Genomic DNA, 25,315 nt, shown 5'->3' on the forward strand with positions numbered 1-25,315 from the left:
GCAGGGTACAAAATGTAGCCCTCGTTATCTTGAGGCATGGGAGCCTTGCCCTTAACAAAGTTGGACAATTTCTTAGGAGGGGCATTAAGTTTGACATTGTCCCCCTTTTGGAAGCCAATGCCATCCTTAATGCCAGGGCGTCTCCCACTATAAAGTATACTACGAGCAAATTTAAATCTCTCATTTTCAAGTTCATGCTCGGCAATTTTAGCATCTAATTTTGCTATATGATCATTTTGTTGTTTAATTAGAGCCATGTGATCATGTATAGCATTAATATCAACATCTCTACAGCTAGTGCAAATAGAAGTATGTTCAACGGTAGATGTAGAGGGTTTGCAAGATTTTAATTCTACAACCTTAGCATGTAATATATCATTTTTACTTCTAAGGTCGGAAATGGAAGCATTGCAAACATCAAAATCTTTAGCCTTAGCAATCAATTTTTAATTTTCATTCCTAAGGCTAGCAAGAGTAATGTTTAATTCTTCAATCTTAGTAAGCAAATTATCATTATCATTTCTAAGATTGGGAATTGAAACATCACAAGCCTTTGAATCAACCTTAGCTAACAAATTAGCATTCTCATTTCTAAGGTTGTCTATAGTCTCATGGCAAGTGCTTAGCTCACTAGATAGTTTTCCACATTTTTCTACTTCTAGAGCGTAAGTATTTTTAACTTTAACATGCTTCTTGTTTTCTTTAATAAGGAAGTCCTCTTGTGAGTCCAAGAGATCATCCTTCTCATGGATAGCACTAATCAATTCATTTAATTTTTTTGTTGCATGTTTAAGTTGGCAAAAAGAGTACGCAAATTATCTTCCTCATCACTAGCATTATCATCACTAAAGGACTCATATCTAGTGGAGGATTTGGATTTAACCTTCTTCTTTTTGCCGTCCTTTGCCATGAGGCACTTGTGGCCGACGTTGGGGAAGAGGAGGCCCTTGTTGATGGCGATGTTGGCGGCGTCCTCGTCGGAGGAGGAGTCGGAGGAGCTCTCGTCCGAGTCCCACTCGCGGCATACATGTGCGTCGCCACCCTTCTTTTTGTAATATTTCTTCTTCTCCTTTCTTCTCCCCTTCTTGTCGTCGCCCCTGTCACTGTCACTAGAAATAGGACATTTTGCTATAAAGTGACCGGGCTTACCACACTTGTAGCAAACCTTCTTGGAGCGGGGCTTGTAATCTTTCCCCCTCCTTTGCTTGAGGATTTGGCGGAAGCTCTTGATGACGAGCGCCATTTCCTCATTGTCGAGCTTTGAGGCGTCGATTGGTTGTCTACTTGATGTAGACTCCTCCTTTTTATCCTCCGTTGCCTTGAATGCAACCGGTTGTGCTTCGGATGTGGAGGGATCATCTAGCTCATTGATTTTCTTTGAGCCCTTGATCATATACTCAAAGCTCACAAAATTCCCGATTACTTCCTTGGGAGTCATTAGTGTATATCTAGGATTACCACGAATTAATTGAACTTGAGTAGGGTTAAGGAAAATAAGTGATCTAAGAATAACCTTAACCATCTCGTGGTCATCCCACTTTTTGCTCTCGAGGTTGCGCACTTGGTTCACCAAGGTTTTGAGCCGGTTGTACATGTCTTGTGGCTCTTCTCCTTTGCGAAGCCAGAAGCGACCGAGCTCCCCCTCGATCGTCTCCCGCTTGGTGATCTTGGTTAGTTCATCTCCCTCGTGTGTGGTCTTGAGCACGTCCCAAACTTCCTTGGCGCTTTTTAATCCTTGCACCTTGTTATACTCCTCTCGACTTAGAGAGGCGAGTAGTATAGTTGTGGCTTGGGAGTTGAAGTGCTCGATTTGGGCCACCTCGTCCTCATCATAATCCTCATCCCCTACGGATGGTACCTGTGCTCCAAACTCAACAACATTCCATATACTTTTGTGGAGTGAGGTTAGGTGAAATTTCATCAAATCACTCCACCTAGCATAATCTTCACTGTCAAAGGTTGGCGGTTTGCCTAATGGAACGGAAAGTAATGGAGTATGTTTAGGAATGCGAGGGTAGCGTAGGGGGATCTTACTAAACTTCTTACGCTCATGGCGCAAAGAAGTTACGGAGGGCGCGTCGGAGCCGGAGGTGGAAGGTGATGACGTATCGGTCTCGTAGTAGACCACCTTCCTCATCTTCTTTTTCTTGTCGCCACTCCGATGCGACTTGTGGGAGGAGGCTTTCTTCTCCTTCCCTTTCTTCTTTTTGCGAGACTCTTCCGATGAAGCCTTCCCGTGGCTTGTAGTGGGCTTGTCGCCGGTCTCCATCTCCTTCTTGGCGTGTTCTCCCGACATCACTTCGAGCGGTTAGGCTCTAATGAAGCACCGGGCTCCGATACCAATTGAAAGTCGCCTAGAGGGGGGTGAATAGGGCGAAACTGAAATTTACAAAGTTAATCACAACTACAAGTCGGGTTAGCGTTAGAAATATAATCAAGTCCGCGAGAGAGGGTGCAAAACAAATCGCAGGCAAATAAAGAAGTGAGACACAAGGATTTGTTTTACCAAGGTTCGGTTCTCGCAAACCTATTCCCCGTTGAGGAGGCCACAAAGGCCAGGTCTTTTTCAACCCCTTCCCTCTCTCAAACGGTCCCTCGGACCGAGTGAGCTTTCTCTTCTCAAATCAACCGGGAACAAAACTTCCCCGCAAGGACCACCACACAATTGGTGTCTCTTGCCTTGGTTACAATTGAGTTTTGATCACAAGAAAGAATGAGAAAGAAGAAAGCAATCCAAGCGCAAGAGCTCAAAGGAACACAACAAATCACTCTCACTTAACACTAAAACTTTTGTGGAATTGGGAGAGGATTTGATCACTTGGGTGTGTCTTGTATTGAATGCCTAGCTCTTGTAAGTGGTTGGAAGGTTGAAAACTTGGATGACTTGAATGTGGGGTGGTTGGGGGTATTTATAACCCCAACCACCAAACTAGCCGTTTGGTGGAGGCTTCTGTCGCATGGCGCACCGGACAGTCCGGTGCGCCACCGGACACTGTCCGGTGCGCCAGCCACGTCACCAGGCCGTTGGGTTCCGACCGATGGAGCTCTGACGTGTGGGCCCGCCTGGCTGTCCGGTGTGCCACCCGCGCGTGCTCTGCTCCTCCGCGCGCGCTGGCGCGCATTTAATGCGTTGCAGACGACCGTTGGCGCGAAGCAGCCGTTGCTCCGCTGGCTCACCGGACATGTCCGGTGAATTATAGCGGAGCGGATTCCCGAAGCTGGCGAGTTCAGAGTCGCTCTCTTCTGGAGCACCGGACACTGTCCGGTGTGCACCGGACATGTCCGGTGAATTATAGCGAAGCGCCTCTGAAAATTCCCGAAGGTGCGAAGTTGGGCGTCGAGTTCCCTGGTGCACCGGACACTGTCCGGTGGCACACCGGACAGTCCGGTGCGCCAGACCAGGGCTGACTTCAGTTATCCCTTGCTCTTTTTGTTGAACCCATTTCTTGGTCTTTTTATTGGCTAAGTGTGAACCTTTGGCATCTGTATAACTTATGGACTAGAGCAAACTAGTTAGTCCAATTATTTGTGTTGGGCAATTCAACCACCAAAATCATTTAGGAAAATAGGTGTAAGCCTAATTCCCTTTCACAAAGGCAAGGCGCTAACAAGTGTTAGAACTTAGTTTGATTCTTCAAGTGAAGATGAACCTCCAAGGACGCGCAGCCACCGGTCCTCATCACCCTCATCACGGTCATCACACAAATACCTTATGGCAAGAGGTAAAATGAGCATTCCATCCTCTAGTGATGATAGTAGTAGTGATGATGATAGTGAAGGAAAGCCCTCCGTAGATGAACTTGCGGAAGCCGTTAAATTTTTATAGGATGTTTGCACTAAGCAAAAAGCTCAACTTAAAACTTTGAAAAAAAGTTGATTAGCTCCCAAAATGATTATAAAGGTTTGCTAGAAAAATTTGAAACATTTGCAAACTTAAACTGTGAGCTGTCAACTAAAATTGAGCAATTAGAGTCTAGTGCTACATCCACAGCTACCGATGATGGCCTTATTAAAAAGAATGAAAAACTTAAGGCTAAGTTAGCTAGCTCTCAAGAAGCTATTGAAAATTTGCTAGAGAAAATGGAAATTCTTAGCATACACAATAATGAGCTAACTACTAAGCTAGAAAACATTGGTAGCACCCCATGAGCATCTTTAGTTGAAATTCCTGAAATTATTAAAAATGATGCTTCTACTTCTTGCTTTGATTTAATTGATGATTCTAACTCCTGCAACCAAGTTCTTGTTGAGAATATTATTGTAGAAACATGTTCAGATGAGGTTGCAAAGGAAAATGAGCAATTAAGGCAAGAAGTGGCTCGCCTTGGCAAGGCTTTGTATGACAAGAAAGGCAAAGCCAAACAAATCCGACCTCCACAGGATAACACCACTGCGGGAGTGAACAAGCCTATGGAGAGAGAAACTGTGATTTGTAGGCTATGCCACAAGGAAGGCCACAAGTCTTTCCAATGCAAGGCGATGATCGGGGATAAATAAAGGCAAAAGCCATCAAGCAAAGTCTCCAACACCTACATCAAAAAGGTGGACAAAAAGGCTGCTACACCATATTTGATCAAGAAGAAAAAGAATGGAAAGGTGATAGCAATCAAGGCCAACAAGCAAGCCAACAAAGGAAAGGGGGCCAAACGTATCTGGGTGCCAAAGGAAATAATTTCAACCATGAAAAGCACTAAGAAGGTTTGGATCCCGAAAGGGAAGTGAGTGGACCGAAGGTCTACGGGAAATTTGGAGACTTGGCAAATTAGGGATGTATATCATGGGATACATCATATTGGACCAAGTTTATTGCCAAGTGGGTTAGTAAATATTTTGGACCCAAATTTCCCCACCCATGACTAAGGTAACTAGATTTATTGTATTTATTGTTCTTTAGATATGCGTATTTATTTACCTTGTATCTAGTTTACCTTTCATACCTAGTATTACATTTTGTATTTACTTTTGTTTAAAATTATGCATACTAGGTAAATCACATGGTAGGATTGCTTGGTTTCAACTCATATACTTAAGCAAACCTACATGGCTTAAAAACGTTTATTTAAGCACGACACATAACTTCTATATCACTCCATAGTAGATGATACATTTTTTTATATATATAACTGTGAATTCTTCAAGTGGTAAAACACTCATATTCTACAATCTGTATCGTTTAACTTATATGTGCCAAAGTTCGAATTATAGATAATTTGCCCCTCTTGATATCAAATCAAAGTGCATGTCTCCTGCAAGTATTCAAAACTTGTATGCACACCTTCAGGGGGAGGTTACTCTATAATCTAATACTTTGAGACTAACACCTTTTCAAGTCTATTTCATGTGATAGTCTCATTGTAAGGAGGTCCCCGGAGAAAGACAACAATCTTCCACTGCAAAATCTCCAAGAACTCTCATGTCTCTCAAGCTCACCATTGAATTTCAATCGGTGTTGGGGACTTGTTCTCAAATGCTATGAACTAAGAACAAGGCAACATAAAATGTTAAATGTCAACGTCCTTCGTCCATGAAACATTATTCCCTTGAGGATAATGAGTCCTGGACGAAGGTTGATGAGAATATAATTACGAAGCTTAAGTCTTCGTAATAAAATTTCAATAGATTGTATAAGATAACATAAAATAAAGGGGTAAATAAATCATAGACGAATTATATTATATTTACTTAATATATTGAATCATTGAATACAATAATACCTCTGCCTTGGCAAAGGTTGATTTCCGAAAGATGCGACTGCAATTAACAGAATGCGTGAACAGTAACGGAATACTGTTCACTATTTATAGGCACATGACACAACCTGTGAGGAATTACAATTATGCCCCTCATAAAAGTTTACAACATTGACTCAGACCTTTATGGACTAAAAGGTCATTCTATCTTTAAGTCGGTTTGTAATATCGAAGCTTCATGAAGAGGAACCTTCGGCCATCTCATACAAACAACTTCAGCCGAAAGCCGCTTCTCCCTCGAAGACCTTCGGCGACGAAGCATAGACCCAACAGTAGCCCCTTTCGCGGTGCTAGATCGTTTTTCGTAACGAGCTTGATCCGTGAAAAAAAGTCTCTTAAGCTTCGGGGAGCTGAAGGTCCAAAAAACACCTTCCCTGAGCTCGTTGTCGAGAAACGATTCAGTTTCCCAGCGCGTAGCGGTCCCACCTTGCAGAGTTACTGTTTGATCTCTGCGGTCCACCACGCAGCGAGTGCGAGCGGGTGTCCGCCTGGTGTAAAAATCCTGGCGCTTCGCCTTCTTACCTGCAGTGCTATATAAACAGACGGGTAGGTGTGAAGTTACCACAGCATTCATTGCTATTTGCACTGTTTTGCTGCCAAAATTTTTAACCATCGCCGAAGCTTGACTTTCGGACTCGGACAAAGCTCCAGCTTGAATTCTGCTTCGTCAGAAGAAAAAACTTCGGAAGAAAAAAATATTTAATTTCCACAAATTCAGAATTAAATGGCCAGAGTGCGTTCTACCGCTAGGGTTGAGCGTGAGGGGGGCGAAGCTGAAGGTTCGGAGACTGTTCCCATCTCCGAAGCGATGCAAAGATCCGGACTGGTAACTTCGGAAAAGATCCCCAGTGATGATGCGGAACAAGCAGAACAAGCAATTGCCAAAGCAGAAGAAGAAGATATTGAGGAAACTAATCCCGAAGATGATTATCGCATTGCCATGCCAAGCAAGCCCAGCCACTTGGACTTCGGAAAGTCTACTGTTTCGAAGGCTGATCTCTCCAAGATGGTAAAGTCGGGCTTTTTTAATGAAAATCAGAAGAAGTTATTACGCTTCGGGGGAGAGGAGACTACCCCAAAGCCAGAGAAGGATGAAATTGTTATTTTCAAAAGCTTTCTAAAGGCTGGATTAAGATTCCCCCTACATGGGATTATTGCAGAGGTACTGAAGAGGTTCGGTATCTATTTTCATCAGTTGACTCCTAACGCTATTGTTAGGCTTAGTGTTTATATCTGGGCCCTCCGAAGCCAAGCGGTGGAGCCGTTTGCGGACAGCTTTTGTCGAGTTCACGAATTGCACTATCAGATGAAGGCTAGAAAAGATGGATTGCATGACAATTTTGGTTGCTATAATTTTGCTTATCGGAAAACCACAAAGTTTCCTGTAATCAGCTACCGAAGCAAATGGGCAGCAGGCTGGAAGTCGGAGTGGTTCTATGTCAAGGTTGATGACGACAAGGAGAAGCTTGTGCAAAGTCCACTCGAACTAATCTTCGGAGAAACCCGACCTCGCTGCAACATGACACCAGAAGGTCCAACACAACAAGCATTGAATGAATTTAGGATTATTGCAGAGCATATCAGTACAAGAGACCTGGTTCAGGAGTTTTTGGCTTTCAAAGTTTTTCCTAGTTTGAAAGAATGGGACATGCCGAAGCTGAAGGGGGAGAAGAAAGAAGGTGAACTTGTGCGTTTACCTTACTATTTCAAGTTTAAGAAATACTTTAAAACACCTTGTCAAGAGTGGCTGGATACAATTGAAGTAATGTGTAATGAAATACTTGGCAACTACTCCAAAAAAGAAGATCAGTTGATGACTGCAGCCTTCGGCACCCGTCCGAAGCGAAGACTGAACCGAGTGTTGGACGCCTTGGGTTTTGAATACCCTGACTATGAAAATCTGAACAAAGGTGCCGGAGGCCAAAAAAGGAAAAGGATAACCGAAGCCTTAAATGAAGATGAAAAAGAAACACCAAAAAAGAAAATTCCGAAGAAGAGGAAAGCGTCTTCTCCGAAGCGAAAAATATCCGACGAAGAAGAAACCCCCGCATCACCCTCTGCCACTGATGTGGAGGCAATTTTGAAGGTAATGACTGAATCCCTGCCTGCGAAGCTAAGTCCATTGGGGCCTCAACTGACAAAGTTTTTTCAGAAGGAAAAGGAGCCCGAACAAATGAAGAAAACGACTAAAGTAAAGAGACAGAGAATCATCGGTGTGACAGAAGTAATTGACAAGACACCGCCAAGAGCTTCTGCTCAGAAGACACCAGCGGTTGAGGAAAGGACAGATATTGAAATCACACCTTCGGAGGTCGCGGCTGCCGAAGCTGCCTCAGCTGAAGATTTAAACCTGGAGAGCACAATCGAACACATTGACAAAATACTGCTAGACATGGCCACAGAAGAAGCTACCACCGCCGCCGAAGAGGCCGCGGCCGCAGCGTCGGGAAAAGGAAAGGAAGTTGCTGATGAAGCTTCAGAAAACGAAGCCTTCATGTTTCAAAATTTAGTTGGAGAAAAATTGTCAAAACCCGAAATAGAAGAACTTAAAGAGTATGCCAAATCTTGCGGGTAAAAGCCAGGAGCACTCCTCTTCGGAGGTATTGATGATGAGAAATTAGATTGCATCCGAAACCAAACTGGAGCCAAAGTTATCGGTACTCTGTCAAAGAGTATCGGCTTTCCGAAGCTAGAAACGGACATTAGCCGCTACCGACGACAACATATCGTTGGTAGTTTATTTTATTCCAATTTCAAGGTGAACTACTTTTCCTTTAATTTTTATTGCTTTTAATAATAAAAACATGTCTAACGAGAGTTTTTTTCGTGCAGAGTATGCTGCTGAGCAAAGCCTTGAAAATGCAGCAAGATTTTGAGGACAAGAAACACGAAGTTATAATTGAAAATTTAGAAAGCAAAATAAAGGAGCAATCAGATGCTATCGAGAAAAAGAACTTTGAGCTCCAGACAACCGAAGGTTTATTGGTGGAAGCCGAAGCAAAAATAACAGAACTGAACACGAAGCTTCTCCGCCAATCTGAGCAGTTTGAACAAGAAAAGCAAGAACTTAATATAAAACTTGAAGCCGAAGCTCAACAAAATTCAGATTTGAAAAAACTATTGACGGGCCTTCAAGAAAAATGTTTGGAATTTAGCAACAGATGCATTCAACGACTAAGAAAAATTTTTCACTCAGTTGGAGCCAGCAGTGAGAAATTCACCCCCTTAGCTGAAGATTTATCGAAGACCTTCGAACATATTGAGGGTGAAATTGACGAGCTCGACGAAGTTATAGCTGGGCACGGTGACTTCTGTGCCTGGGTAGCTTCTCGGGGCACTGCTGCAGCCTTCCTAAAAGCTGGCTGTGATCACGGAAAGATTGTCAATAGGCCCAATTTCACTTTATCACCATCAATCCTAGATGACATTCCTGATCTCGCCCGAAGTATTTCCAATAGATTTGTGAAAATGATATGGACAAAAGGCGGGCGAGAGAAGGCTGGAGACGAAGCTCGGAGACATCTAGAACCAGTAAGAAATCATACCTTGTGCTTACCTCTTCCCTCAAGCTCAATTTTGACTTACAACTTAATTCATGTAGAATGACGAAGCCGAAGCCGATGATTGAAAAGAATGATGCCGAAGCTAAGATCCCCCGAAGATTAAGTAGGAGTAGACTGTAGACAGACTCAGGAAACTTTTGAGATAACTTTTGTAAATGTAACTAAACTTGTCTTTAATGAGTTTTGTTCATACCTTGTATCATGCTCTTACCCTTCCATTAATGTATGCGATGTGCTTCGTTGTGAACGAAATTATCTTTTTTGAGCCGAAGGCGAAAAAACACCTTCCCTTCTTTTCGTACTCAGCGAAGCATAGAAAACAACATTTCCCTTTTTTCCGAAGCTCTCCTTTTTGTACGCGAAAAAGCTCTTCTCTTTTTTTTCTTTTTGCCGAAGCAACCATTTATGCCATGATGGTGATTATCCTACATATGCCTGGATGAATGTTTATGAATGCAAATGCTATGATGTAATGTGATGTGCAAATGAATGTCCAAACACATATCCGAAGCCATACTCTCAGCCATTATTTCCTTAGAAACAATCATACATCAGCTCTGCATTCCCTTAGGAACGTCTTTGGAGCTTCTTCGCCTTTTACTTTCGGCGGAATCAGCGTTGACTTTTCGCTGTAAGCTCTGCATTCCCTTAGGAACGACTTTGGAGCTTCTTCGCCTTTTACTTTCGGCGGAATCAGCGTTGACTTTTCGCTGTAAGCTCTGCATTCCCTTAGGAACGACTTTGGAGCTTCTTCGCTTTTTACTTCGGCACTCGATGGTGCGTTCTCAGCTTGTACATTTACATTCCTTGGGGGGATTTTGCTCTTATAGAACTAAAAAAGGAAATTACATATGACGGCCCCATTAAAAACCTTTCTCCCCCTTTAGAAAGGAAAAGGGTGCCATGAAAAAGAAGAAACATAAAAAGTTACATCAAGTTACACATAATATCGCCGAAGCTCATCCGCATTCCAAGATCTAGGAATGTCGTTGTCGTCCATATCCTTCAATCTGTATGAACCGGGTCTTGACGAAGATGCTACTAAGAAAGGTCCCTCCCATTTCAACTGCAACTTGCCCACTGTGTCTGGGTTGGCCATTCTCCGAAGAACCAAGTGTCCTGGCTCAATATTCTTTAGTCGAACCTTTCTATCTCGCCATTTGATTGTTTCGGCTTGATATTTATTGATATTCTCCATAGCTTGAAGCCTAATCCCTTCTAAAGCATCTTTTTCCACAGAATAAGCATCTTCAGAACCTGATTCTGCCGAAGCTACTACTCTTATTGATCCAGTTTTAGCTTCCTCCGGAGTTATTGCTTCGTCCCCGAATAATAACTTGAATGGAGTAAAGCCTGTAGACCTTGATGTTGTTGTGTTGTGGCTCCACACCACTTTGGTTAACTGATCTGGCCACTTTCCCCTGGGTTGATTGAAGATTAACTTCATTATTCCTGTCATTATAATGCCGTTGGCTCTTTCAACGAGCCCATTTGACTCCGGATGCCTGACTGATGCAAAATGGATCTTCGTACCAATTTGATCACAGAAATCCCTAAAAGCTTCGGAGTCAAATTGTGTTCCATTATCCACAGTGATGGCCTTTGGTACCCCGAAACGACAAACAATATTCTGCCAGAAAAACTTTTGAATGGTGGCCGAAGTTATTGTGGCTAAAGGGTTTGCCTCAATCCATTTGGAAAAATATTCCACAGCCACTACAATATATCTTAAGTTCCCTTGGGCCGGTGGTAATGGACCCAACAAGTCAAGGCCCCACCTTTGCAATGGCCAGATGGGTTGTATGAGCTGTGTTAAGGACGAAGGTTGTTTTTGATCTCTCGCACATTTCTGACAACCTTCGCACTTTTGAACCAATTCCGCTGCATCCGAAGCTGCCTTCGGCCAATAAAACCCTTGGCGGAAAACTTTTCCAAGTAACGGCCTAGATCCAATGTGAGATCCACACAGGCCTGCATGTATTTCTTTCATCAACTCTATGCCTTCGGTTCTAGATAAACACTTGAGTAACGGAGCACAAACTCCATGCTTGTACAACTCCCCCTCTATCATGACATATGGACGAGCTCTTGCCTCTATCCTCCTGTTATAAGTTTCGTCATCTGAAAGGAATTTACCCTGAAGGTAAGAGATAATCTCGGTTCTCCAATCTTCGCTATAAACAGGAGATATATTGAGGACTGCTCTTTCAAGAAGTTCCACCGAAGGTGCTTTTATTGTTTCGAAGAACACATCCGAAGGTAAGGGCAGCCCCTGTGCTGCTGACTTAGCTAGCAAATCAGCATACTCATTTTGTCCTCGAGGGATATTTTTGACAGAAAATCCTTCGAAGGAAGCTTCGACTCTTCGAACCAGTTCCAGATATTTTTCAAGCTTCGGATCTTTAGCCTTGCAACTCTTGTCAATATGACCCGAAACAACCTGGGAATCAGTTTTAAGAATGGCCCTTCTGATTCCCATTGCTCTTAGCTTCCGAAGACCCAAAAGCAAGGCTTCGTACTCGGTAATATTATTTGTACAACTAAAATCAAGTCTTGCCGCATAACAAGTTTTAACTTTGGATGGCGAGACCAACACAACAGCTGCTCCTGCCCCGAAGGTTCCCCAAGATCCATCGCAAAACACTGTCCATACTTCGGCATCTTTATTTGTTTCTTCATCCTGAGCCCCTGGCGTCCAGTCAGCAATGAAGTCTGCTAACGCCTGGGACTGGATCGAAGATCTATGCACATAATCAATGCAAAATTCATTGAGCTCTGCAGCCCATTTTCCAATCCGCCCAGTGGCTTCTCTATTTCTCATAATATCCTTCAACGGCTGCGAAGAAGGAACAACAATATTGTATGCTTGAAAGTAATGCCGAAGCTTCCTGGATGCCATCAAAACAGCATATAACACCTTCTCTAATTCTGTATAGTTTTTCTTTGATATACTAAGAACTTCAGATACAAAATATACTGGGACCTGCTTCTTGACTTGACCATCAAGCTTCTCCTGGACAAGTGTTGCACTTACCGCTGAGTGCGAAGCTGCCACATATAATAACAAAGGAGCCCCTGGCGTCGGTGGAGTTAATGTTGTTAAATCTATCAGATATTGCTTCAACTCCTCGAAGGCTTTTTGTTGGCTTGGTCCCCATTGAAAGACTTCGGCTAATTTCAGCACTTCGAAGAATGGTAGATTCCTTTCTGCTGATCTGGATATAAATCTATTAAGAGATGCCAACCTTCCTGTTAATCTTTGGGCCCCCTTTTTTGTGGTTGGTGGCTCCATTCGAAGTATGGCTTCAATTTTACTTGGATTAGCTTCAATTCCCTTTGTTGAAACCAAGCATCCAAGAAATTTCCCCTTCTTTACACCGAAGACACATTTTTCTGGATTCAACTTTAAGCCAGCTTGTCTGAAACTGGCGAAGGTCTCCTGCAAATCAGCAACATGATTTTCCTGTTTCGTGCTTTTTACAATGATGTCATCAACATAAGTTAGCACATTTCTGCCTATCTGAGACTGGAGAACCTTCGCAGTCATTCTGCTGAAACTTCCTCCAGCGTTTTTGAGCCCCTCAGGCATCCGAAGATAGCAATATGTGCCACTTGGGGTTATGAAGCTAGTTTTCGGCTCATCTTCCTTCTTCATCCAGATTTGGTGGTAGCCTGAGTAACAGTCTAGCAGACTCATGAGCTCTGAAGAAGCTGCTGCATCAACTAAAGAGTCTATCCTTGGCAATGGGAACTCGTCCTTCGGACAAGCCTTGTTGAGATCTGTAAAATCGATACACATTCGCCACTTGCCATTGGCCTTTTTTACCATAACAGTGTTAGCTAGCCATTCTGGGTACTTTACTTCTCTGATAACTCCTGCACTGAGGAGTCTTTTGACTTCATTACGAGCACCTTCGGCCTTATCATCAGACATTTTCCGAAGCCTCTGCTTTCTGGGTCTGAAGGATGGATCAACATTGAGCGAATGTTCAATAACATCCCTATTAACTCCGCAGAGATCATTGGCTGACCATGCAAAAACATCTTTGTTGTTGAACAAAAACCTTATCAAGGTTTTCTCCTGTTCTTCAGATAATTGAGAGCCCAACAGCACCTTCTGCTCTGCTATGTCCTCACATAAGAGCATGGGCTTCGGCTGATCCGCTGAAGCTGCTTTTTCCCTTCTAAATTTGTACTGTTCACAAACTTCAGCTCCATCTATGTTATGGATTGCTTTTGAGTCAGTCCAGTTTCCTTCGGCCCTTCTGGCAGCTTCCTGACTTCCATGAATAGCGATGGGTCCTTGATCCGAAGGTATCTTCATGCAAAGATAAGCAGGATGAAGAATTGCTTCGAAGGCATTGAGGGTGCCACGACCAATAATTGCATTGTAAGGGTATTCCATGTCAACAATGTCAAACACAACTTGTTCAGTTCTAGTGTTGTTGATGAACCCGAAGGTCACTGACATGGTGATCTTGCCCAGTGCTACAATCTGCCTTCCTCCGAAGCCACAGAGAGGATGTGTAGCATCGTGAATCTTATCTTCTAGCTCTTGCATTTGTCTGAAGGCCTTAGCAAATATGATATCAGCTGCACTGCCTGTGTCAACCAAGACATTGTGGACCAGAAATCCTTTGATAACACAAGAGATAACCATGGCATCATTGTGTGGGTAATCCTTGAGTTGAAGATCCTCTTGGGAGAAGGTAATAGGGATGTGAGACCATCTCGACTTGATGAAGGGTCCTTGCACCCCAACATGCTGTACCCTTCTCTGTGCTTCCTTCTTCTGTTTCTTGTTGGCTGGCTCTGAGGACGAACCACCTGTAATCGGGAGCACCAGCTTCGGGTCCGAAGCAGCTCCAGCTTGATCGTTGAACGAAGCCATCAGCTCAAAAAGTGGAAGTGAGTTCACCGGAGGTGGGCGCCAATGTTGGGGACTTGTTCTCAAATGCTATGAACTAAGAACAAGGCAACATAAAATGTTAAATGTCAACGTCCTTCGTCCATGAAACATTATTCCCTTGAGGATAATGAGTCCTGGACGAAGGTTGATGAGAATATAATTACGAAGCTTAAGTCTTCGTAATAAAATTTCAATAGATTGTATAAGATAACATAAAATAAAGGGGTAAATAAATCATAGACGAATTATATTATATTTACTTAATATATTGAATCATTGAATACAATAATACCTCTGCCTTGGCAAAGGTTGATTTCCGAAAGATGCGATTGCAATTAACAGAATGTGTGAACAGTAACGGAATACTGTTCACTATTTATAGGCACAGGACACAGCCTGTGAGGAATTACAATTATGCCCCTCATAAAAGTTTACAACATTGACTCAGACCTTTATGGACTAAAAGGTCATTCTATCTTTAAGTCGGTTTGTAATATCGAAGCTTCATGAAGAGGAACCTTTGGCCATCTCATACAAACAGCTTCAGCCGAAAGCCGCTTCTCCCTCGAAGACCTTCGGCGACGAAGCATAGACCCAACAATCGGTATCTTTTGAGACTACATCTAGTATCATTTTCATGTCTTCTCCAATATTTGATTAGACTATATTTCATATCATATACTTCCATGTTGCTAAAAATGCATAAGTGGTTAACTCATATTCTGTTACCTATGCATAAGGGAAGTTAGTCTTTTCAAATCATGTCGTGCACCTCTAATTTTCACATGCTTTTTCCCAAAGGTAGAAGATCTCTGTCAGGGGGAGTATTTCTTCGTCTTTAAAAAGGGGAGAAATTTTCTCTCTAAAAGAGAACACTCATTTAGGGGGGGGGTAATCATTTGAGGGAAAATTTTTATTTACTTCTTACATGCTTTTAATGTCTTCCTTTTCGGTGGTTGATGCCAAAGGGGGAGAAGTTTAGGGATCAAAGCAATGAAAGCTATATCAAACACTAAACACCACCAATTTAAAATTTTAAATCTACAAATGGTGTTTCAAGTGGTTTTGGTTATTTGGTCCAAAAATAGGAAGTAAGTGAATTATGGAGTTAGGGGGAGGCTTAAGTCCATAATGTCACATTGTGGGGACAAACATGCATCCTAGCAAGTAGATTGCATAATGTCATTCAAATAACTGTATTATTTGCTTGCTTTGGTTGTGTTGTCATCAATCACCAAAAAGGGGGAGATTGTAAGGAAAATGGACCCCGGGCCATTTGGCTAATTGAGTTTTGGTGTTTGATGATCAACACAATCCGTGCACTAATAAGCTTTCTAGTGTTTGTGTTTGTAGTTCACAGGATGCAAGATTAACTTGGACTAAGGAATTGAGGAAAGCAACACCTCAAAAGAAGTCATTAAAAAGATCCAAGAAAAGTCCAAGTGTGCTGCCTGCGGACTGTCTGGTGTCCACACGCCGGACTGTCCGGTGCACCAGGGAACCGCAGCCCAACGGCTAGTTCCAGGTGGCACCCGGAGAGAAGACCACCGGACTGTCCGGTGTGAAGACCAGACTGTCCGGTGTGGAAAGCCTGCGGCGCCAACGGTCACCTGCTCTGACAGGGCAACGACTAGGCACACCGGACAGGTTACAGTGCGCTGTCCGGTGCACCACCAGACTGTCCGGTGTGCCGCAGAGAAGCAGCAGCTTTTCTCCAACGGCTCTATTTGTGTTGGGGCTATAAATACACCCCCAACCGGCAATTTCCAAGGGTAGGAGCCCAATAGACATACCAAGGCATATAGTAGACATTCCCAAGTGCTCTTACACCCAAGTGCTTAATAGAATCACTCGGTGATTAGCGTAGGTGCTTTGCGAAGTGCTTAGGTTAGTTAGACTGCTTTAGCGCTTGCTCTAGGTGAACCATAGTTAGTTGAGTGAGTTTTGTAAAACCACACAACCCCTTGGCTCTTGCGCGAGCCGTTGTAATTGTAACGAGTGGGGCGAGAGTCTTGCGAGACCGTGACAACCGTGTTTGTGTCACGGCCGCCACCGTGTACCAGAGGGAATGAGGCCCGCGGTGTTTCGGCCGGAAGATCGATAGTGGAGACGACGAGGAGCGTCCGAGAGGAGCCGAAAGCGGAGCACCACTTGCGCGTGGAGAAGACCCGCGACTCTCTACGAAGTTACTCGACCGAGGTGCTTGGCCCTCGTGTGGGCTTCCCTTTGCGTAGGGGCACCAATGAGGATTAGTCAGGACCTTGCGCGGTTCCGGATACCTCGGTAAAAATACCAGCGTCATCCACGAGAGTTTGCTTCTCTACTTTGCTCTTTAAGTTTCAGCATTTATATTAAGCATTTAAGTTTCAATCTTGTAGTCATACTTATTTAGTGTAGATTGAAACTTAGCCATTGCGGTAGAGATAGCAACAGTTAGACAAAACCTAGTTTGCACATTCTAGTTTGACTATTTACATAGGTTTTGCTCTAGGGATTTATTTGTGGCCTAGTTTAGCGAAAGTTGTAGAAGTCCTAATTCACCCCCCTCTTAGGCGTCACCCGTTTCCTACAACCACGAAAGTTAAGTTTCAATCTAAACAATCTAACTAGAAAGACAACATTGAAACTTAAATGCTTAATGTAAATGCAGAAGATAAAGAGAAGGTAGAGATGCAAACTCTCGTGGATGACACCGGTATTTTTATCGAGGTATCCAGAACCGCGCAAGATCCCGACTAATACTCGTTGGTGCCCCTACGCAAAGGGAAGCCCATACGAGGGTCAAGCACCTCGGTCGAGTAACTCCGTAGAGAGTCGCGGGCCTTCTTCACGCGCAAGTGGTGCTCCGCTTCCGGCACCTCTCGGACGCTCCTCTTCGTCTCCACTAACGAGCTTTCGGCCGAAACGCCGCGGGTCTTGTTCCCTCCGGTACACGGTGGCGGCCGTAACACAAACACGGTTGTCACAGTCTCGCAAGACTCTCGTCCCACTCGGTACAATTACAACGGCTCGTGCAAGAGCTGAGGGGTTGTGTGGTTTGTCTAAACTCACTCAACTAACTAGGATTCACCTAGAGCAAGCGCTAATGCGGTCTAACTAACCTAAGCACTTCGCAAAGCACTTACGCTAATCACCGAGTGATTCTATTAAGCACTTGGGTGTTTGAGCATTTGCAAATGTCTACAATATGCCTTGGTATGTTGCTTGGGCTCCCACACCTTGAAATGACCGGTTGGGGGTGTATTTATAGGCCCCAACACAAATCTAGCCGTTGGAGAAAAGTTGTGCTCTCTGCGGCATACCGGATAGTCCGGTGGTGCACCGGACAGTGCACTATTCACTATCCGGTGCGCCTAGCCGTTGGTCTGACACCGCAGACTACCATTGGCGCGCAGGCTTTTTACACCGGACACTCTAGACTTCACACTGGACAGTCCGGTGCTCTTCTCTCCACAGTGCCACCTAGAACTAGTCGTTGGGCTACTGTTCCCTGGTGCACCAGACAGTCCAGTGTGTGCCACCGGACAGTCTGGTGCTCTAGACTAAACAGTCCGTAGGCAACACTTCCTTTGTTTATTGGACTTCACTTGATCTTCATAATGTCTTACTTTGAGGTGTTGCTTTCCTCAGAGTCTTGGTCCAAGTAACCTTAGCATCCTGTGAACTACAAACACAAATACTAGCAAATTCATTAGTCCACAGGTTGCACTGATCATCAAATACCAAAATCTATTTAGCCAAATGGCACAGGGTTCATTTTCCTTACACCCTGCACGACTTCATAACACCAGGTGCTCGCATCCCTCCCTCACCACCGCTGCCGCATTACTCTTTCCCAATCTCACCGCCACATTCTTCTGCACCATTTCTTCTCTGTCGTTCCACCGCCACATCTATGAGGCGTCTCCCAGCACGTCGCTCCAGCTGCCCCATTTCCCCACTGGCGTCTAGGCCGCTCATTGGTTCGTCATTCGGCTTCAAGTACTGACGGATCTGTGGTCGTCGATGACCAGTAAAAGTCAGGTCAGTGTGGCTTGCATAAATGTATATGGCAATTGTACACTACAGCGTTACGATTTTTTTGTTGAATCTATAATTTTCTGTAATATATGGTATAGACTAGCCCATTATTTTACTTAGATTTAAACATTACTTGTTGAATGCACAGTGGTAGCCTGTAAAAACTTTCCATGAGATTTAAGGCTAGCTCCATTAAATAGGTTTATATTATAGCCTATTGTGTTTAAACCATGAAACTCATTTGTTTAAAATGTAAAAACCAGCAGACAAGAAACTGCACTTTGTAGCAATTTGCTAAAGCAAATCATAATATTTATAGTATTGGTAGTTTTGACAAATCATATAATAGAATTGAGGTATTTTAATGATATCAATTCACGTCAAGTATCATAAATTAATTATTTTAATTTCTAGAGCCATATCTCAAGAAAAATTTCTTTACATGTTATTTACAGTTGATAACTAGATGGACCTTCTGTCATCCAATAGACATAAACATATCTGAACAACTTACATGGCTCCGTAGGATATGAGGTGTATCTTGTTCAAGATCACTAATGGTCCTCATAGGCACTCGTTGATTTGCTGCTCCCATTGTTACACTATCTATTGCATTGTCATCATTGACCCCCGGCGCCTGTAAATCTGCGTGTGGCGTTACAATATCTCTTCGTGGACTCGCACTACTGTTTGGAGATGCAAGTGTCAGACTAGGCGATGCATGTGCTCCTCCCAGCATCTTAAGTGTATGCGCTGCTGGCACTAACCCACCGCATGAGTCTGCACGCCGGTCAACATATTGTATTAGGAATTTAAAAAATGATGGCGTTCATGCATTACAAAATGATGGTACATGTTAGATTTTATCTCACCTGATGAAGCACTACGCCATGTTGAAGAAGAAACAACACCTTTCTCATGTTCGCGGCGTCTGCCATGGTTCAATTATGAAGGAGACGCCGTCATGTTCCTTTTTTATATGCACCACGCGGCCCACTTTCCGTTATTATCATTTTGTGATATCCTGGCCCCTCGGATGGTGAAAGGGAAATATGCCCTTGGGCCATTTCTAAGTATTTTGGTGATTTAGTGTCCAACACAAGTGCTTAAGTGTAAAATGGTGGACAAAGTACAAATCAAGGGTAAAGGTATGTTTCTCAGACTTAGTATATTGACTAATATATTGTGTCTAAGTGCTGGAAACAGGAAAAATCGAATTGGAATTGTCTTGGCTCGAGCAGCCAAGACTCTGCTGAGTCTGGGTGCACCGGACAGTGTCCGGTGGTGCACCGGACAGTGTCCAGTGCGCTAGGCTGGCTCGAGCGAAGTGGCCGCTCTCGGGAATTCGCCGACGACGTACGGCTAAAATTCACCGGACTGTCCGGTGTGCACCGGACTGTCCAGTGAGCCAACGGTCGGCCGAGCCAACAGTCGGTCGCGGAATCCGCGCGCGACACGTGGCCGAGCCAACGGCTAGAAGTGGGCACCGGACTGTCCGGTGTGCACCGGACATGTCCGGTGCGCCAACGGCTCTCTGGCTGCCAACGGTCGGCTGCGCCGTTTAAGGAAAGAAATCGGGCACCGGACAGTGTCCGGTGTGCACCGGACTGTCCGGTGCGCCAGGCGACAGAAGGCAAGAACTGCCTTCCTGGAATGTTCTCAACGGCTTCTAGCTACCTTGGGGCTATAAAAGGGACCCCTAGGCGCATGGAGGAGAAAACCAAGCAACCTTAGAGCATTCTTGATCATCCACACTCAGTCTTTGCACATTCGTTTGTCATTCTCAGTGATTCGAGCTCCGTTCTAGGAAGAACTTTGAGATAGTCTTTTGAGCTCGATTCTTGGCCGTGTGTGTGCACATTTTGCTGTGGATTTGTGTGTGTTGCTTCCCTCCCTTACTCCGTGTTTCTTTGTGAACTTCAAGTGTAAGGGCGAGAGACTCCAAGTTGTGGAGATTCCTCGCAAAAGGGATTGAGAAAAAGCAAGCAAAACACCGTGGTATTCAAGTGGGTCTTTGGACCGCTTGAGAGGGGTTGATTGCAACCCTCGTCCGTTGGGACGCCACAACGTGGAGTAGGCAAGCGTTGGTCTTGGCCGAACCACGGGATAACCACCGTGCCATCTCTGTGATTGATTTATTGTGGTTATTGTGTTTTGACTCCTCTCTAGCCACTTGGCAATTATTGTGCTAACGATTAACCAAGTTTTGTGGCTTAAGTTTTCAAGTTTCATAGGATCACCTATTCACCCCCCCCTCTAGGTGCTCTCAATTGGTATCGGAGCTGTTCTCTTCAAGAAAGGGACTAACCGCCCGAAGAGATGGATCCTAAGGGCAAGGGGATGGTGATCAACGATAAGGAGAAGGAGTCCTTCGTCAACGAGCCCAAAGATGACAAGCCTACCGACTCAGGCTCGGGCCACAAGCGAAAAGATGGGAAGAAGAAGAAGACAAGACGCATCAAGGAGATCGTCTACTACGACGACAGCGACGAGTCCTCTTCTTCCCAAAAGGACAACGACGACTACGACAGACGAAAGACGGTTAACTCAAACTTTTCTTTCGATTATTCGTGCATTCCGCATAGCTCAAATGCTCATTTGCTCCCCATTCCACTTGGCAAGCCCCCTCACTTTGATGGAGAAGACTACGGATTTTGGAGCCACAAAATGCGTACTCACCTGTTTTCTCTCCATCCAAGCATTTGGGAGATTGTGGAAAGTGGAATGAAATTTGATAGCTCGGATAGCTCTTTGTTTATTAATGAACAGATTCATAAAAATGCACAAGCTACTACTGTGTTGCTAGCCTCTTTGTGCAGAGACGAGTATCACAAGGTGAGCGGCTTGGACAATGCCAAGCAGATCTGGGACACCCTCAAGAACTCTCATGAGGGGAACGACGTCACCTTGCTCACCAAGATGGAGTTGGTAGAGGGAGAGCTTGGAAGATTCGCAATGATAAGGGGTGAGGAGCCAACCCAAACATACAACCGGCTCAAGACCCTTATCAACAAGATAAGGAGCTACGGAAGCACGCGATGGACGGACCACGACGTCGTCCGCCTAATGCTAAGGTCCTTTACCGTTCTTGATCCTCATTTGGTGAATAATATTCGTGAGAATCCCAGGTACACCAAAATGTCGCCCGAAGAAGTCCTTGGAAAATTTGTAAGCGGGCGAATGATGATCAAGGAGGCAAGGTACGTGGACGACACGTTGAATGGTCCAATCCATGAGCCTCAACCCATTGCTCTCAAGGCAACAAGGAGCAAGGAGGCGCTACCTAGCAAGGTGGCGCAAATTGAGGCAGCCGGACTTAATGATGAAGAGATGGCCCTCATCATCAAAAGATTCAAGACGGCGCTAAAGGATCGCAAGGGACAGCCAAGCAAGACCAAGACCAAGGGAAAGCGCTCATGCTTCAAATGCGGTAAGCTTGGTCATTTTATTGCTAACTGTCCCAACAATGATAGTGATCAGGAACAAGGGAACAAGAGGGAGAAGAAGAAGAACTATAAAAAGGCAAAAGGCGAGGCGCATCTAGGCAAGGAGTGGGATTTGGATTGCTCCTCTTCCGACTCCGACAATGAGGGACTCGCCGCCACCGCCTTCAACAAATCGGCCCTCTTCCCCAACGAGCGTCACACATGCCTTATGGCAAGGGAGAAGAAGGTATGTACTCGAAACTCTACTTATGCTTCTTCAAGTGAGGACGAATCTAGTGATGAGGATGAAATAGATTATTCTTGTTTGTTTAAGGGCCTAGATAGAACCAAGGTAGACAAAATTAATGAATTGATTGATGCCTTGAATGATAAGAATATGCTTTTAGAAAAGCAAGAGGATTTGTTGTATGAAGAACATGATAAATTTGTAGAAGCACAAAAATCTCATGCTCTAGAAGTTAAAAGAAATGAAATGCTTTCTTGTGAATTATCTTCTTGCCATGAGACAATTTCTAACTTAAGGAGCATTAATGATAATTTGAATGCTAAGTTAGAAATAGCTAGTAAGTCAACATCTTGTGTAGAATTTGTTGCAACTTGTAATAGGTGTAAAGATTTTGACATTGATGCTTGTAGTGAACACCTAGTTTCAATTTCCAAACTTAATGATGAATTGGCTAGTCTTAATGCTCAACTTAAGACTAGCAAGAGTAATTTTGATAAGCTAAAATTTGCAAGGGATGCCTACACAATTGGTAGACACCCCTCAATTAAGGATGGACTTGGCTACAAGAGGGAAGCCAAGGACTTGACAAGCCATAAGGCTCCTATCTCCGCCAAGGAGAAAGGGAAGGCTCCTATGGCTAGTAGTGCTAAAAAGAACCATGCTTTTATGTACCATGATAGGAGACAAACTAGAAATGCTTACAGGAGTTATAATGCTTATGATGATTTTGATTCTCATGCCATGTTTGCTTCTAGTTCTTCCTATATGCATGGTAGAAATATGTCTAGGAGAAGTGCTATTCATCATGTGCCTAGAAAGAATATTATTCATGCTCCTAGGAAAGTAATGAATGAACCTTCTACAATTTATCGTGCTTTAAATGCTTCCTTTGCTATTTGTAGAAAGGATAGGAAAATAGTTGCTAGGAAGTTAGGGGCAAAATGCAAGGGAGACAAAACTTGCATTTGGGTCCCTAAGGATATTTGCACTAACCTTGTAGGACCCAACATGAGTTGGGTACCTAAGACCCAAGCCTAAATTTGCCTTGCAGGTTTATGCATTCGGGGGTTCAAGCTGGATTATCGACAGCGGATGCACAAACCATATGACGGGGGAGAAGAAGATGTTCACCTCCTACGTCAAAAACAAAGATTCCCAAGATTCAATAATATTCGGTGATGGGAATCAAGGCAAGGTAAAAGGGTTAGGTAAACAAGTGGGAGGAGCGCATCACAGCAAGAATGTGATGACCACTTCAAGACCCCTAGAGCTACTACATATGGACCTCTTCGGACCCGTCGCCTATCTAAGCATAGGAGGAAGTAAGTATGGTCTAGTTATTGTTGATGACTTTTCCCGCTTCACTTGGGTATACTTTTTGCAGGATAAATCTGAAACCCAAGGGACCCTCAAGCGCTTCCTCAGGAGAGCTCAAAATGAGTTTGAGCTCAAGGTGAAGAAGATAAGGAGCGACAACGGGTCCGAGTTCAAGAACCTTCAAGTGGAGGAGTTCCTTGAGGAGGAAGGGATCAAGCACGAGTTCTCCGCTCCCTACACACCACAGCAAAATGGTGTGGTTGAGAGGAAGAACAGGACGCTAATCGATATGGCGAGGATGATGCTTGGAGAATTCAAGACCCCCGAGCGTTTCTGGTCGGAAGCCGTGAACACGGCTTGCCACGCCATCAACAGGGTCTACCTTCACCGCCTCCTCAAGAAGACGTCGTATGAGCTTCTAACCGGACCAAAAGGAGCAAGATCAACCTTCTTCCTCAACAATGGTGCATCCCCCAACTCAAGATGATGAACAGGAGGCATGTGATCAAGGGGGAGCACAAGATGATCAAGTTATGGAGGAAGAAGCGCAACCGGCACCTCCAACACAAGTTCGAGCGATGATTCAAAGGGATCATCCCGTTGACCAAACTCTGGGTGATATTAGCAAGGGAGTAACTACTCGATCTCGATTAGTTAATTTTTGTGAGCATTACTCCTTTGTCTCTTCTATTGAGCCTTTCAGGGTAGAAGAGGCCTTGCTAGATCCGGACTGGGTATTGGCCATGCAAGAGGAGCTCAACAACTTCAAGAGGAATGAAGTTTGGACACTGGTGCCTCGTCCTAAGCAAAATGTTGTGGGAACCAAGTGGGTGTTCCGCAACAAACAAGACGAGCACGGAGTGGTGACGAGAAACAAGGCTCGACTTGTGGCAAAAGGTTATGCCCAAGTCGCAGGTTTGGACTTTGAGGAGACTTTTGCTCCTGTGGCTAGGCTAGAGTCCATTCGTATTTTGCTAGCATATGCCGCTCACCATTCTTTCAGGTTGTTCCAAATGGATGTGAAGAGCGCTTTCCTCAACGGGCCAATCAAGGAGGAGGTGTACGTGGAGCAACCCCTTGGCTTCGAGGATGAACGGTACCCCGACCACGTGTGTAAGCTCTCTAAGGCGCTCTATGGACTTAAGCAAGCCCCAAGAGCATGGTATGAATGCCTTAGAGATTTTTTAATTGCAAATGCTTTCAAAGTTGGGAAAGTCGATCCAACTCTTTTCACTAAGACTTGTGATGGTGATCTTTTTGTGTGCCAAATTTATGTCGATGACATAATATTTGGTTCTACTAATAAAAAGTCTTGTGAAGAGTTTAGCAGGGTGATGACGTAGAAATTCGAGATGTCAATGATGGGCGAGTTGAACTACTTCCTTGGGTTCCAAGTGAAGCAACTCAAGGACGGCACCTTCATCTCTCAAACAAAGTACACGCAAGACTTGCTGAAGCGGTTTGGGATGAAGGATGCCAAGCCCGCAAAGACTCCGATGGGGACCGACGGACACACCGACCTCAACAAAGGTGGTAAGTCCGTTGATCAAAAGGCATACCGGTCAATAATAGGGTCGTTACTTTACTTATGTGCTAGTAGACCGGATATTATGCTTAGCGTATGCATGTGTGCTAGATTTCAATCCGATCCTAAGGAGTGTCACTTAGTAGCAGTGAAGAGAATCCTTAGATATTTAGTTGCTACGCCTTGCTTCGGGCTCTGGTATCCAAAGGGGTCTACCTTTGACTTGATTGGATATTCAGATTCCGACTATGCTGGATGTAAGGTCGATAGGAAGAGTACATCGGGGACGTGCCAATTCTTAGGAAGGTCCCTGGTGTCATGGAACTCTAAGAAACAAACTTCCGTTGGCCTATCCACCGCTGAGGCCGAGTACGTTGCCGCAGGACAGTGTTGCGCGCAACTACTTTGGATGAGGCAAACCCTCAGGGACTTTGGCTACAATCTGAGCAAAGTCCCACTCCTATGTGATAATGAGAGTGCTATCCGCATGGCGGAAAATCCTGTTGAACACAGCCGCACAAAGCACATTGACATCCGGCATCACTTTTTGAGAGACCAC

The sequence above is a fragment of the Zea mays genome, chromosome 2 (assembly GCF_902167145.1).
Source record: "Zea mays cultivar B73 chromosome 2, Zm-B73-REFERENCE-NAM-5.0, whole genome shotgun sequence".
NCBI lineage: Eukaryota > Viridiplantae > Streptophyta > Magnoliopsida > Poales > Poaceae > Zea > Zea mays.